The 7,500-nt window shown below is 43.7% G+C and overlaps 1 pseudogene; it reads right to left on the reverse strand.

The window, feature by feature from the left end:
* The window catches only part of LOC139929281 (MAGUK p55 subfamily member 4-like), a 19,524-nt pseudogene that overhangs the window by 10,645 nt on the left and 1,379 nt on the right, over positions 1–7,500 (reverse strand).

A 7,500-nucleotide genomic window follows, 5' to 3' on the forward strand; every position in this document is an offset into this window, starting at 1 on the left:
CACACACACAGTATCACAGAGCCTCACCACTGCGGTCAGCCAGTCCTCCGTGAATCACCCTGGCGATGTAGATCTCTCCTGTCTCCTCATCCTTCTTTATAGTCGCCCCCTGACAGACAGGCAGAGACAGACAGACAGAGAGAGAGAGAGAGAGAGAGAGAGAGAGAGAGACAGAGAGAGAGAGAGACAGACAGGCAGAGAGACAGACAGACAGAGAGAGAGAGAGAGAGAGAGAGAGTCGGAAGGGGATGGAATTATTATAAATAGGAGGGGATGGAATTATTTTTCTGTTACTTAATTTTTTATTTATTTATTTATTTTTATTTTATCATTTATTTATTTATTTATTTTTGTTATTTAATAATTTTATTGATGATTAATCTCTTGTTACATGCTTTGGCAATATTGTTTGTTTGTGAACTGTCATGCCAATAAAGCACCTTGAATTGAATTGAATTGAGAGTCACTAAAAAAATCAGACAAATCAAACAAACTTCAATAGTAGTAACTATGGACTGAATAGCCTGTATAAACATGAGGGGAAACAGGGATGATGGAGGAGTGGAGTGAAGGTGAATGATGACAAACTCTTGAAGCGGCTGAATTCCCCGCCAAGCACCAAGCGTCTGGAAACTTTGTGTTTGGTGGATAAATCGGTAGCTCACCTGCCACACTGCCAGGACCTTCTCCACATGATGACACTTAAATGTCTTTTGGTCTTTATCTGTCCTCAAACTTTGTCCCTGCTGTCCACCATACACTCTCACTGACCGTGAGCCAATCAAGTCAAAGGAAAACAATGACTCTGTATCAAACAGGCTCCTGATTGGCTGCATGTTATGCTGCTCCACACACAGAGGTAGCATCTAAACTTCCTAACCCTGCAGGCGCAGACTCTGCACCAAAGTGCGTGAAAATTTGCTTCAGCTGTCGCAAAGCAGGATTTATTCACATAATGATTTGATAGATGTTTTAAAGTCGAGATGAAACGGCATTTCGAAAGTATCTAACTTCCGTATCGTGACGTATTTCCGAGTGAAACAGGAAAGACAGGCGGGACGTAACGTTGGGAGGAATTTGATTTGAACGTTGAAAAGTGGGCGTGTCCTAACACCCGAAGACACACCGAAGTACCGTGCTGTTGCTAGCTAGCTAACTAATGAATCTTAGCCTCTTAGCTCTGTGCGCTAAAAGTTGAAGATTGATTGATGGGTGGATGTCATGATATTATTGGTTGAAATTAGTTACGGGCATGCTTACGTAAGCACACGGCATATTTTGTTTTACAGGAAGAAAACATGATTGAATTTTGATATAAGAATACAATGAAATTGATTTTTGGTATTTTTTTTGGCATATATTGTTAAATAGGTGCACAGTATGACCGGGGATGTGATCTAAAAGGGTTAAAAAGGCATTTTTCATTTCATCTCGTCTTTAAGTTACCTGAGCGGTACTTGCTAACTAGCATGCTAGTAGCTAATAGCTAAGCAAACAGCATCACAGCTGAGTGGTAGCTAGTTAGCGTTTAGCGGCCTCTTCAAGTTTTGCCCGCCCTATCACACATGACATCAAGGGTAATTTGTTGGGTGAGATCAGATGTGACGAAGCCGTCACATTAGTTGAAACTTGACGTTATTCCCATGTGGCGAGACATAGCAGTGTGAGGCCACTGGAAAGAAAACATGAACACAAAACAAAAAAAGTGTTTTAAATTAAAACTCACACAGTAGCTACCTGATTCTATTCTCAAAATAGCATTAAAATGGGTAGGGTACCATATTGTTATGAAAAAACTATATTAATTAGTCTGGTGAAAAATATTCTCGGCAGGTACGTTTTTTTAGTTTACCGGCTCATGGTAGGTGAGCCGAAAACTTAAGTTCAGACACTAGCTTGAGGGAAAGCAAAGACAAAAAGAGAAAAGTTGAAGATGGCATCCAGTAGGGATGAAAGATGACATGACAAGAAGACAGACGGGAGGCAGGCAGACAGGAAAAAGCCAAGACTTCCATGCCAAAGAATGAAGAGGAGAAGTGACGGGAAAATGCTTAGGATTTTGAGGATAGCTGGATGGAAAAAAGAAATACGTAGATTGAGATGATTTTACGTCCCTGTACCTTTATATAGTTTGCTTTGTCACCTCAGCTGTTGGATCCACTCTCTGCAAAAACTGTCCCACAAAAACGTTTGTCGACCAGGAATCATAGGGCTGATATCAGTCTGCATCTGGTATATGGTTAGAATAATAACAGCCTTGTTTCTTAAACTAAAAGTTGGTACATAAACCTTCATCAGCCGGAGGTCCAGGTTGAGAGTAAACTTCTCATCATCGTCCCAGACTGAAATAGTTGAAGAACAGTAGTGTTTTGGTAATTTTAATAGTTTATTTCCATTCCGGAGCAGACACAGAGAGAAGACTGGTTCGTTTTTAATCTACTTCTTCTTCTTCTTCTTGGCTGACAAGCAGCCTGTGGTGTTACGGTCTTGTTGGTCCTCCAGAGGAACTCTAGAAACTGCTCCGTTGTTGAGCCTCACCTGTCCGTTACTGCCACCGCCACCCGAACTCTGGGTGGCGCTAGAGGCCACCACCCTCTTTTTAGAGCCTCCGTTCATTCTTCCCAGACTGCCAGCGGCCGCAAAGTCGACGCCGTAGGAGCTGATAGAAGTGGACGAGGAAGAGGAAGAGCAGGAACAAGAAGAAGAAGAGGAGGAGGAGGAGAGGCGGTGCTGGTGGGGTTTGGGAGGTTTGGGTTTCAGTTTGGGAGAGATGGAGGAGACCCTGGGAGGAGGAGGGGGAGGAGTGCGCTGTTTGGGCCTGCGTGGAGGTGAAGACTCCGGGGGTTTGCTGGCCACGATGAGCCCCTGCAGCTTATCCACCACCTCGGCCAGCAGGTTGAGCGCCTGGGCGTTCTCCTCCACGCTGTCCGACATCATCTCCGTCGCCGCCACCATCTTCTGGCCAAGATGGCGGACGTCCTGGGAGCCGTGCTCGATGCTGCTCGCCACCGTCTGAACGGTGGACCTGAGCTCTTCCATGCTGCGCTGTTTGGTCAGTTCCAACGATGGTTGATGACGTTTTGCTTGCTGCTGTTGGCCGTTTTGGGTCTGAGGAGTAGTAGAGTACTGGAGCAGCGTGGGTCTGTTTTGAGGTCCGTCATGGCGTCCAGTTTGAGGTCCGTGTTGTCTGCCAGGGATGGGGAGAGTACTGACACCCTGTTGTCGGGTGGAGCGCCGGGCGGCAGGGCTAGAGGGCGCTGTGTGGGCTCTAGGGGGGTTTAGTCCAGGGCAAGAGGGTGTCCTGCCGGGCGTGGGGATGTTCCTCGAGCGCCCCCCTCTGGTCCCCTTGTGGTACAGGACGGGGGAGCTGGGAACGCTGAGGCTGTATGCCGGCACTGGAGGAGGAGGGTAGGCGTAGTCATCGTTGTTCTCTCCAGTAGAGGCAACTTCTCCTCCGTTGTGTTTGGGCTTCTCTGAAAAGGAAGCTCCATGTAGGAAGGGAAGGAGGGAAAAAGAAAGAAAGAAAGAAAGAAAGAAAGAAAGAAAGAAAGAGGAAGCAGAAGAAGCAGAAATAACAGGAAATGTAGAGATAAAGAAATACACATCACTGGAAAGAAAAACCACCATGTGGAAAAAAAATAGTTCAAGAACTAAATGACTGAATAAAATAAAATGTTCAAGCAATACATCATACATTTTGATTGATTGGATGATTTATTGACTGAAAGATGGACGGGTGACTTGACGGGTGGATTGGTGGATTGGTAAATTGTGCATCTGTGATAGATGGACAGTACAAGTGATAGATGGAAAGACATTTCTTCTTCCAATGTCTTTGTTGGATGGATGGATGAATAGATGGAGGGTAGGACAGAGAGATAAATGAATGGATAAATCCAGAGGTGGATGGAGGGATGGATGGATAGATAAATGGTTTGCATGATTGATTAGTAAAGAGATTGTTGGATTGATTGGTTCATTCCACCTCTTCCTTCCTGCTTCTTTGCTGGTTGGATGGCTGGATGATAAATTGATGAGAGAATGAATGAATGAATAGATAGATGGTTGATTATTCCATGGATTGATGGATGGATTGGTGGATCGATGGATGAACAGATGAATGAACAAATGAAGAAACGCACAAAGGAGCAAACAGATCAATGGACGCATTCACAGAGGCCCAGATGGATGGATCAATAGACGGACCAATGTACTGATGGACTGATCAATAGACCGATTCAAGCCTCCTCCTTCCTTCCTCCTCTTACCAGCACGGGAGGCGGGACTATAGACGGAGGGAGCCGATTGGTTGAGCCCTTTCTTCCAGAGTTCTGTGGTTTGCCGGCACAGGCAGCAGCTTCCTGTTGACTCGTAGCGAGGGAGGAAGGGGCGGGGCTGGTCGCCGCGGGGGCGGGGCAAAAGCCTGGCCCCGCCTTCGTCCGTTCTAAGCTCCTCCCCAGACCACGCCCTCCTCGCGGGGACGAGCCTCTCCAGGGTGAGGCGACGAAGGCTGTTCCAACGACTACGAATCAGCCCTCCTCCTCCTCCTCCTCCTCCTCCTCTTCCTCCTCCTCCTCTTCCTCCTCCCAAACTTCCTCTTCGCTCTAGGCCGTTCTTGGTGAACGAAAGATAAGAAGCTGTTATGTTTCGGTAGGAAGAGGATGGGGCAATAAGGACGATTTATAGCATAAAATAACCATAATATATCTGCAGGGGGTTGATAGAGTTGTTGATCAATACTAATGACTCAACGATTACTTCGCCAGTTGCTGAGATTTCTGGATTTCAAACCCAATTATATCAGTTAAATTTATGATCAAAGTGGAGCAATGACTGATGACTGATCAGATAATATGATCTGGTCAATCTGATTAATTAGTCGTAGGTCACCAAACTGGCTTCGAGGGAACATTGGTCCTGATGCTCCGCTGATGTGAATTTATATTAGATATGGCTTCCAAATACATTTCTGGTAGTTTTTGCGTGATCTTTGCTCTCCAATTAAAATGATATATATAGCTGAATCATAAAAGCTATATAATCACTGTATCCCAACAGTCCATGCAAACTAACAAAGAACCCAGAAGTAAGTTCTCCCGTCGTGTGACGTTGTCGAAACCCATTTGCATAAAATTAGGATTATGGGAGATTAAAAGTGCAGCAAATCTGTGGAGCTCAGGTACCTTCCACATGATGTAATAATTTATGTTATTCACTTTATTTTGATGGGGTCTCTAGCCTCTGTATTTTTCTATTTTGTCCCTGTGTAACTCCCACTCCATTTTCAATATAGTGTTCGTCAAAAAAATAATTGCAGCGAATGTGCAAAGATTTATATTTACAGTTACGTTTTCACAATAATCCAACTTGTACTTCGGTATATAAATTATATACAGCTCAATAAAGAGCAGAGTTGATCTGTACGAACTGATGAAGGTTCATACTGTCCAGCTATAGTTCTGAACTGAGCTCTAGAAGACTGAGGTGCCACGGCAAAAATAACCAACTGAAATATGAAATATCAAGGTAATCCTTTAAGAGCCTCCGCTCACTATGAAACAAGCTCTTCCGCCATGAGCAAAGGTTAACTCAGGACGAGGACGCAAACTGTGCAGAGACAAAGTGGATTTAGAGAAGTGATCCCTAACTATAGAAAACAGTTCTTTTCCAACAGGACCAGAGGTTAAATGAGGATCCAGTCTGTCAGACAGCTGCTGCTGTATGTCTGACTGCTGCTGTATGCTTCTGTCTGGCAGTTGTCTGGGAAGGCATTAGAGACAAATCTACAGACAAAGCTCTGTTCTATTCTATTCTATTCTAGTCTATTCTAGTCTATTCTAGTCTATTCTAGTCTATTCTAGTCTATTGTACTCTTGTGCTTTGTGGAATAGGTCCAACTTTAACTGTTACGACATCTTAAAGGTCCAACTGTAACGATATCTTAAAGGTCCAACTGTTACGATATCTTAAAGGTCCAACTGTAACGATATCTTAAAGGTCCAACTGTAACGATATCTTAAAGGTCCAACTGTAACGATATCTTAAAGGTCCAACTGTTACGACACCTTAAAGGTCCAACTGTTACGACATCTTAAAGGTCCAACTGTAACGACATCTTAAAGGTCCAACTGTTACGACACCTTAAAGGTCCAACTGTAACGATATCTTAAAGGTCCAACTGTTACGACATCTTAAAGGTCCAACTGTTACGACACCTTAAAGGTCCAACTGTTACGACATCTTAAAGGTCCAACTGTAACGATATCTTAAAGGTCCAACTGTTACGACACCTTAAAGGTCCAACTGTTACGACATCTTAAAGGTCCAACTGTAACGATATCTTTAAGGTCCAACTGTTACGACACCTTAAAGGTCCAACTGTTACGACATCTTAACCGTTTCTACCACACTACCAACACTTCAATTCTATATTAGATTACATTAGATGAAATTAAATTTCTGTTATGTCAAGGTACCTGCAGGTCTCAGAAAAGCCAAATGATTAATGATACCTGGAATTATGACCAATTTAAAACCAAAACTAAGAAGCAAAGCTGTCAAAACCAGCCTGTTTCTGACTGGACATCGCTAATTAAAATAATGAAACTACGAATGGGCAGAATAAGAAATATGACAACAGGAAATGGGAAAAGGGACATGAAGCCCAACTGTGTTTTGTAAACCAGTCAGGATACAGATTGTACTACTAACCCTGTTCTGGATTCTAATAATCTAATAAGTGACATTTTAATACGTTTTAAGACCCTAAATTTAGATAATTTCCACTTTTGAAGGACCCTGGATGAAGAATGTGTCCAGTGGGAATGTTTTTTTTTGTTTTCAGATAGAGGATTAAGAGACGAACAGCAGCCCAAACATGTATTTTCCGCTCTAATCTGTTTTCTGGTGTGTCTTCTTGTGTCTGCAGTCTGCAGTCTGGACAGAGACCAGGAGGACAGACAGGCGCCCGTCTCACCAGCGGCTGCTTGTTCTTCACCAGGCAGACGATCCTCATGGCCTCCTCGTCCTCAGGCAGCTCGTCCGGCAGAGGGGGTAAGACGGGTCCGTAGTCCGACTGGGCGATGCTGTCATGGGACGACAGGAGGGCCTGAGGGAGAGAGACGGGTGGAGAGACAGACGGGATAGACGCAGAGACAGGTAAAGGTGTTATAACACTGATTCTTATTATTATTGTTATTATAGCCTATTTTCTCTTGAATGTTTTCTACTTTTATGTCATTATGTATTTTACTATTCTTGTTTTTATGCCTTCCTGTAAAGCACTCAGTTTTGACAAAAATGTTATATAAATATGATGTATACTACTACTGATACTACTAATACTACTACTAATGATAAAGCAGGTCAAACTGCATTATATCCAACACTGATGACACTGACTGACATCTGATTTTTAATAAAAGCCGTAGTGGCTGGTCTGTGGTCAGCACCTGGATGTGAGGAGACCTGAGGATGTTGTAGAGCTCTCTGGCTTCAGCT

This window comes from Centroberyx gerrardi, chromosome 10 (genome assembly GCF_048128805.1).
Source record: "Centroberyx gerrardi isolate f3 chromosome 10, fCenGer3.hap1.cur.20231027, whole genome shotgun sequence".
Lineage (NCBI taxonomy): Eukaryota > Metazoa > Chordata > Actinopteri > Beryciformes > Berycidae > Centroberyx > Centroberyx gerrardi.